General features: G+C 34.8%; 1 long non-coding RNA gene and 1 other non-coding gene across 3 annotated transcripts; both read right to left on the reverse strand.

The window, feature by feature from the left end:
- Window positions 1–1479: 1479 nt before the first annotated feature.
- LOC133734970 (small nucleolar RNA U3) lies at window positions 1480–1698 on the reverse strand. Its single transcript, XR_009858713.1, has one exon. It is a non-coding gene; the product is annotated as a small nucleolar RNA U3 (small nucleolar RNA).
- Window positions 1699–3952: 2254 nt separating this feature from the next.
- LOC133734760 (uncharacterized) lies at window positions 3953–5455 on the reverse strand. Of its 2 annotated transcripts, none has more exons than XR_009858554.1 (3): window positions 5242–5455; window positions 4823–5152; window positions 3953–4661 (listed from the first exon to the last, which is right to left on the reverse strand). It is a non-coding gene; the product is annotated as an uncharacterized LOC133734760 (long non-coding RNA). The 2 variants fall into 2 exon arrangements; XR_009858555.1 differs by having other exon boundaries at window positions 3953–4710.
- Window positions 5456–9340: the final 3885 nt, after the last annotated feature.

The raw sequence follows: 9340 nt of genomic DNA on the forward strand, positions 1-9340 counted from the left end.
GTGTTTTTATAGGTTAGACATAAATAATGGCAATCCCTTTTTAAAAACCATTATAGTTTACCTATGACTTATGATCAAGAAGTGTTTTTATAGGTTAGACATAAATAATGTCAATCCCTCTTTAAAAACCATTATAGTTTACCTATGGCGATAGAGATGGCGGCGGTGTTGCGACGCTAATGTTACTCCATTGTCATGTCCCTTGTGGTTGGACTTTGAGTTTTGGGCCTAGTCAATTGGTCTAATTAGGTCAGACCTCTTTTTTTTTTTGAGCCGTCTTGTTGGGAGTTGGTGGGCTTTGTCCCGTCTATGCACTATGTGTGCATTTTTTCTGTCCTTGTAAGGTGACAATCGATTTGTTTTGTCACATGTTCGTCTCTTTGCATGAGTGTCTTTCTTGTAGTTGTCTAGTTATTTTTTCCATTTTGGTCTATGGTAGCAAAAACTCTTCTAGAAACTTTTGTAGAAGTACTTGGTTTCCTCGTACCACAATTACGTACTTGGCGTGTGAAGTCAAGTTGAATAGATTGCTTACGAGACAAAATATTTTTGTTTTTTAGCATAGACTACTCGGTGCTCATATTGTCATTATGAAATAGTCGCCTATGTACTATTCTAAGTTTCTAACCTATAATCAGGGTCATTTCCAGAACACGTACTGTAATCAAGATTCGGGAATCTTGAGTAGGATTAGACAATGAATACAGCTTGGTGCAGCCTGCCTTAAGCTTCACTTATGCTTACATCTTAAGATAGGATATTCCACATGAAATCACTGAACCTATTATAAATGTAGGAGCTGCACCGGATTCATTACTGCAGTACTGCACCAAGCATGTCCACATGTCCCTTCTATTGGATTCTTGGTGCCTGTGGGTGCAGCTTAATAATGAACCGAGTTCTTCTTGCCCTTTGATTTCAATAAAAGTGTAGGCAAATTTTGCGAATATGGATGTCCTCGATGCCTTGCTTGTTCACGTTGTAATCAACATTTTGAGAGTACGTTTCATTAGAAACAGCTGGAACTACTGTTAGCTAGTTATTTTCTTTGTAGTATCCTACTTTAAATATGCTTCCTGAGGATGGTAGTAATTGATTAGTAATCAAGTAATTTTGGTTGCTAATTATTGGTTTTTGTCATGGAACTCTTGCTCACAATCCATTGCAGCACCTCACTGTAATTTATCAGACAAGTGCTATGAAGTATGAACATTGGCGGGGTGACATCTTTGAAATTCTGTAAGAATCTAGTGACAATAAGGGTAGAACTTGATTGAGTTATGTTATGACTTATGATGAATATGGATTACTGAGGCTGGAACCATGCACAGTCGGTAACAGAAACAAGCTAGCCTAAATGATAGCAAGTTAGTACCTTGATGAGCTCCTACATTTATAATAAGTTCAGTGAGGCGGCCGTGGCGGAGCTAATTAAAAAGAGAAAGATGAAAAAAGAAAAAGAAAAAGAAAAAAGAGGGGAACCTGTCAGACAGCCAAGCGACCACCCCAGACTTGGTAGGACCAAGTTGAGAACGATCATCTACAGCCATAATGACCTGACCCGAAGATCTCCAGCCGTTAATCACGCTCTGATCGCATGGCTATGATTCATCCACCAGGTTTAGATTCCTGTCTCCTTAGAAGTCAAGGACACAGAGGTACGATCCTATAGAACAGATCCTGTTCAAGTAAGGTCGTGATCCATCAACACGTGCTTCTATATTTAAACCACGGTTTTGTTCACTTGTTTTCGATGTGGGAGTCTCTCCTTCACTAATGTCGCAGCTCTTGACTTGGGACTTGCTCTCCTTGCTATGACTCTTATTGATACGGCATTAAATTGCACTATTGTTCTTTCCAGCTGATACATTTCAACAATTCATGAATTGCCAGAGTCTATATATTCTTTTGCGCTGAAACTGAAGAGGTATAATTCAGAGGAAGACCCGTTAAAGTGGGGTTTCTTGACACTAAATTATTGTATGGCTTCATTGTTTTGGAGGTTCATCGATGAATATGTAGCCTTTCTTTCGGTGATGATATTCACTGAAATGCTTCGAAAACTCCTCTAATCAGTTTTGCTTCTAGTCCTGAGCTCGAGACCCCAGCTCCAAGATAAGAAAGAAAACGATATATAAACCTACATCATTTCATCCTTGTCGTTCTGGCCAGTAGTGAACAAAAATGAGTATTTTTGCTTAGAAGAGGGAGATTAGAACTTCTATTGTTTCAGAATTTTTTTCTCTTGGTAAAGAAAGTTAAGTCGCCAATTATCCCAAAATAACTGCTTACCGGTGTAGTTAAAGATCAGACGGTTTGTGTTTAACTTATCATTTTCATACCCGTCAAAATATTCGAGTTTCATCTTTGCCTTATTCTATATTGGGTAATAATGAGTATTCCCAAACATGCACCCATTCGGAGACCAAATTGTTCGCCCATTTCTCATCTTTTTACACGAAAAGGGAAGTTAAATTTCTAATTTTGTACTTTAAATATAATATAAAACAAATATATATAAAAGTGGAGTGCAATCAGTGCATGACTGCCCACCTCCCTTTGGTGGTTCAATAAGTCTCATTTTTCCAAATAGAAATTCTCTACACCCCAGACCAGAAAAACAAAAAATTCTCATCCTCAAAAAAAAAAAAACAAAAACAAAAATTTCTCTACACCATATGTCATATGAGGTGGACTTTCACAATTTTTTTCTTTTTTTTTGTGGGAACTTATTCATATGTAGGGCTATTGTATTGGAGTCAAAAATAAATTTCTTTTAAAATATGAACAACTTTTTTCTGCACAACTAAAAAGTCTTAATCAGTACTGATAATCTCTACTCGAGGCTCTCTCTCATATTGGAATGGAAACCAAGTTCTGGGTGGATATGCAGCAATATACCAGAACCTATACCTGGACCTGAACCTGTATTTCAACTTGTACCTGAACCACATCAACCTGCCGGGGGATATTGATGAACTTCAAGCATTAATTGGTAATAATATAACTGTACCTCAACCTCAACCACCTGACCCTCCTCAGGGGAATGATGATGAACCACCTGCACTGGAGGGGGAAGAGCAACCACCAGAGGCCTAAGAGTGCTCATGAGTCATCATGACCTGTTACCAGAGCACTTAGAATCTAAACCTGATGCTGTATGTCGCAAAACTCAAAACTGTTCTTTTTATCAGTAGAGGCACTTGCAATGAAATTTTAAAACTTGCATAGTCTGGAATTGTGTACAAGTCCTTGCACCAAAACCGGAGGATATGGTGACCAAAACAAAGGATTTGGAGAATGTTAATAGAAACAAAATGTGCATTTCACTAGAATCCTGATTTTTTTTTTTTTTTTTCCTGTAATGAGTAGAGGTATTCATGTGTTGTTACTTGTTAGTCTTACATAACCTGTATGAACATTTACACCAAAACTGGGAGGATATGATCACAGGAAGCCCTTTACTGAAAACAAAAAAGAGGGGAATTTCTCTATACTCCTATATGCTTTGTGTCTTTCCTGTTTTATAAATTAGTAGCGGCATTCATGAATCGTTAGATAGGGTTTAGGAATGATATAACTGATCAACGATATAATCATTAGAGGAAGAATGTAATGTATATGCTTCATTGTTTTCTTGTGCTGCTAACCTGAAGATGATGTGCAAAATAAATGAACATAAAACACTATAAAAGTAAGATATGTACATGACATATAGTTCTACAGCATCTTTGAGCTGTTCAACAAGTCTCTTTATAATTTTTTCCTCATCTTAAGTCATAGTTCCTATGTTTGTACCTCTTCTTTTTCAGCTCAAAAATGGTATTCTTTTTAGTTTACATTCTCACTTAAACCTGAGGGGCAAATCCGCACTGATTTACTTTAATGGTTATAAATTAACATCTGTTAGTATTTTTGGCTTGCTGTATCATGCTTGGATTGAGGTTGAATGACTGGTCATCATTCGGAATGGAAATTTTATAGTAATGAAAGAGCCAATAACAAAATCAATGAATTCTCTCTGTTACAGTGAGAAAAAAGAACTGCCTTTCTATATATATGTATAATTTTAACTTTCAGGGCTGTCTTCTAAGCCTTGGTTACTTAACATTTGGTTTGATAAATCCGGCTGAAGGCCCTTGAATATCAGAAACATAAACTTGACCGATCCTAGTTCGTTATGTTTTCAAGTACTTACTTGTTTTCCACTGCCATGGGTGTCAACAAAGGAACCCTCCCAATCACAGCCAAGCCATATCCCTTTAGACTACTGAACTCGACAGCATTATTTGTCATTAGCTCGTTTGGACAATATCTCTCAGAATCTGTTGTTGACATTTGAAATGTTTTTGTTATGCACCAATCTAACCATTAGTCCTCTACAGGAAGAGAACCAACAGTAGCTATATGATGTGCATCTCCCTTCCCCTCTTGATAAATATGACTGACCTGACCAACGGATCTATGAACCATCTGAAAAAATTTGAACAGAAGGCACATTCCGCCCCGAGAAGGAAGGTTCAGGTCTCTGCTGACACCACATTCATCACAAAAGCATACTATGACACTCAATTCAGTACTAGCCTAGTCATGTTGCTATGCAAGTAGCACACCAGCAAGCAACTCCACATGATCAGCAGAAAAAACACCAAAGAACTTCCCTGCAAAAAGAAGCCACAATGTACCATTAAGGTCCTGAGTTCCAACTCCCTGCCCCCAAAAAAAATAAAAATAAACAGTGTCAAAACAGTAAGTTTTCATCTGTAAACCTTAGAAAATCAATGTAGCAAAAAATATGATTAAAATGAACTGGACCAGAAACCTGTGATTTTAATTTTGTTCTCTTGAGTCTCTTTCCAAATCAATAACTATGACATCCATAAGCAAGGCGGAGCTGCATGGTTTCTGTTCCAAGATTTCATCTGATCTGATTGCAGGTAGTTGATTGGACCAGAAGCACAGTGGATGCTTCAAGCTAGCAGGTATCCCTTATGACCAAGACGTGCAAGCTATCCTGCAAGCCATATCATCTGATGGGACATCCCAAATTCCACGATTAGATAGAATCTAGTAGTCATGTTCATCTGCCTTTCCTTCTGTGTTGCAAATATAACACAACCTTATCATGGTTTCAAATTGTGTTCACTAGTACCTGTAATTTGCAATCAATAATCAATTTTTAGCATCACAGAAGCACAGCAGCAGTATTGCTGAATAGGCATCATGAGGGCATGCACTTACTCGCAGAATCAGTGTCTCTGCATTAGAAAGTAAAGCTCCTGCAACAATCTCAGTTATTTGATGTGTACATTTGCATACAATGACTATAATCACAAATTTCCTTCTCAAATTAAACATTTTCATTTCCGAGAATAGAAATGAGATTAGTAAACCTCAAGATGTAAAAGCTTATATAGGCTTAGAACTATATTCTTCAAAAAGGAAAAAGAAAAAAAATTTAGAGAAAATTAAATAAAAACCCAAAAAACAAAGCTCCTATTAAGAAAAACTCATCCCTATATTTTCTTTTAATCTACACCCAATTCACATAATTGAACATTCCTTATAGGTTTTAAATCTATAATTAACATTTTTCACATTTTTTAGTTTGACTTTTTTGCCCTTCTGATTGAATAAATAAAATATTCCTCAAATATAGCTGTTGACTATTTTTTGAATTTAAATATTTAGAATTTAATACAATCAATTTAATCCTTAATTTTTCTCTTATTTAAAACGATTAATTGCCTTAATTATCCTATATTTCTTCCTTTCCGATGTGATCTATATATTTGCTATTGTGTATCATCAGATTCTGTTATATTCCTATTATATAAATATTTCTCTTTCTCGACATGATTAAACATCCTCTCATTAAGGTTTGTTATTTTGCTTATCCGTTCTAATAGGTGTAGTTATACAATCATTCCATATTCATTAATTTTCTAAAATGGTCGAGTTAATGTAATTAGCTCATGTAAAATGTACTTAATGTAGATTGATTGCTTCAAGAATTTTTTTTTTCCACCCCTACATTTTTCTCCACATAGGTGCCTGATTCTATGGGGTGGTCAAGGACCACATAATAGTTATGTGTAACGGTAGAGTTTGCTTAATATATAATTATCCCTTAATTTTGGCACATTGAATAATTTTGAATGTGCAAGAGTTTTTGCACTATAATTTAGCAAACTCATTATTATCATTCATTGTTTTACAATTGAAAATGAACTTTACAATATTAAGAAGTTTATTTCTAATATCAAGGTAATTTAAATACACATTCTTTTTGAAGGAATAAACCTAAAAATTTATTGAAATAGGGACAATGAGTACAACCGTAAATGATGTTCATCCAGTATTGAAATGAACAATTTTAAATTTTTTTTTACAATTGAAATATAAACTTTACATTTTTGAACCTAATATAAAGAACATTATAACACTTCATCCGTCATCTCGACTAGCACTTTGCAATGTAGTCTTCATAAATCTCTCAACTACTAGTGCCCTGCATGTTGTGATTCCTTATACAATTGCAAATTACCTTCATAGATCTATTTCAAAGGTAAAACTCTATTAGGATTTAAAAACATATATCCAAAATATATTATCTAAATTATAGGTATATTAATTGTCAATACTATAGGTTATGGAATAAACAACCTATGATATAGAGTCACACAAATAATTTAAAACTACAAAAACAAACATCTAAATCATAGGTATTACATATTAAAGCAATCTAAGTATCAGGTAATTAGAAACAACGATTCTATTTTGAAGGAATGAAACTAAGTTTTGTACCAGATTCATAAATTGAAATTTCTAATTACTAAAAAACCATCCAATTCAAGCTTTACACAAAATCAAAAGATTAACAAAGATATTATACTAAATAAATATGATGAATAGGTATTTGAATTACGAATATTATATATGTACATATTTGAAAGAAAGTCTCTAACCCATAAGAAAATGATGAAATAAACCTCATGAATAGGTCGTTTGAAATCATCCTTTGAAATCATATGCAACTTTGTGAAACGTCTCCACCCAAAGAAAAAATGACGAATGAATTCACTAGCTTCTATATATAGGAAGAAACATACCAAAAATTCATCATTATATGATAATAATGACATTAATATAAACACCTAAAATTAAGTATTGATAAAAACCTAAAGTGAAGGTAATACCAACAATAACGTCAATCAAACTCCATAATATTTGCTGGATGATTTTGACTATTAATCCTATTTAATAGGTGAATGGGGAATTTGATAATGGCAGCTTCAGTAATTCTTAACAACATTGGGTTTTAATATTTACCCTATTTAATAGGTTTTTTTATTTTGAATAAACCTAATTAATTGGTTTGGATGTATATAAAAACACTCTTATGGATGAGTTTATTCTAAAAGGGGTGTGTGAATTTGGGTGTAGAATCAAATTCCCCAAAAATTTAAGAAAGAGAGAAAAGACAGAACAGTACTAGAGTAAAAACACAAAAATGAGTATAACTATATACCTCATTAATGTAACTATTCTCCAAAGATCCACTGCCTTGTCTTTCTATCTTTCTGAATGAAAAAGTTCACTCAGGCAACTCAAGCAACTGCATAATTCCCCCAACTTCCCTCGACCTGCGGAGCACTCCTCCACTTGCACTGCTGCCGCCTCCATAGTCTCTTTCTTCTCTTTTCTCACACTTTGACAACTGCCACCTCCATAGTCTCTTTCTTCTTTCCCCTGACTCTGATGATGACGTTCCCTCCCCAGAGACTCTGGTAACTCCCTCCCTCACTCTTTCTTTGTTTTTCATAAAGAATGGGAGTTGTTCTGGAGGTACAAGTTTTGACCAACTTGGTGTATTGACATTCCTATACAAAACGGGAAAGAATCCTTTGGGGTTTAATGGGTTTAATATCTTTTATTCATTTAAAGATATTTTTCTTGTGCCAAATTGTACTATTGATTTCCTAAGCATTTTAGGATTTGGTGTCCTTAATTGTTTATATTTTCTTTAACACAAAAATATTTGTTTTTTCCTTGTAGAAGGCGGATTAGGGTAAAAAGCTGTTTTGATTGTTTTGGTTGTGACGGCAGCTATTCTAAAAGGGTGGAAAAACAGACGGCATAAAGAGAGAACTTGGAACGCAAGAAGATTGAGAGTCGTCTTGCATGTTTGCTAATTGAGTCTTCACAAGAGTCAAAACACTTGGTCCATGTTTAAGTGTTCTTGATCATTGTTTCATATGCACAACTTCTCTTGAGATCAGTAGAGGAGCTGTGAAGAAAGGAGAGCGATATTTGGTGATCGTTCAAGTGAAGAAGAAGTTCGAGACGGAAGACAAACTTTGAATTAGTTTTTGTCTAATCATTGTAGCCGAGCTAGTGCTATTCAAGTTTGTAAAGAACATATCCTTCATCATAAGTTAATTCTTATTTTGTGTTCTCAAGAGTAAGAGCCCCGCAGTGTTTTTAATCTCATATTTGAGGTTTTCACTACGTAACCAAAATCTGGTGTCCTGTTTATTAATTTTGGTTTTGCTGCCCAGTAAGGATTGATCCATAGCTTGGAATCCCCGTTTTCTAGAAAACACATTCTGTCCTTGTATTTTCATGTTCTATACCACTGCCTTGTACTTCAAGGATCGCCAATGCTTGCGCATTCCTCAAGTTTTCAGGCAAGTTATAAAGTTTTGAGCACCCAGCCAGATTGACGCAATCGGAAATAACCTGGGTTTACAAGCAATAAACCCTAAAAGACATAGTTCTGGAGTCCACCAGAGAAATAGAGAAAAATCTCTAGATTTTATTAAATTTGATATGATAAATTGATCATGATACAAAGCATGATGGTGCTTATATAGGCATCCAAAACCTAAAATCATAATCTAATAATAAATTCTAAAGAATCCAAATTTAAAAGGAAACTAAGAACCAAAAAATAAAAAGAATCCTAAAACAAATTTAAGACTAGCCTAAAAAAAAGATTAAATTACGAATCGGATAATTAAGACAATACATTTTGGCCTAAATCTGATAGGGCTCACTAAAGTGAGTCTTGAAGATCTCGTCGTTCCCATTCTGGAAAAGTATCATGCGTCTCAAACAGACATTCTGACCAAAAGTTGATCAAATCTGATTCACAATCAAAATCTAACTTTTCGCACGAGAAACCCGAAAAGTCCAAAACCAAATTTTCTTGGATATTGCAGCAGCTAGTAACCTCATTATGCGTGAATTACCTATTTTTCAATTATTTTTCTTAATTCCACGCCGCTTCTTTATTTTTCTAATTTTCCGGCTAAACCAGACTCATTCTCGTCCTACA

Source organism: Rosa rugosa, chromosome 2 (assembly GCF_958449725.1).
Source record: "Rosa rugosa chromosome 2, drRosRugo1.1, whole genome shotgun sequence".
Lineage (NCBI taxonomy): Eukaryota > Viridiplantae > Streptophyta > Magnoliopsida > Rosales > Rosaceae > Rosa > Rosa rugosa.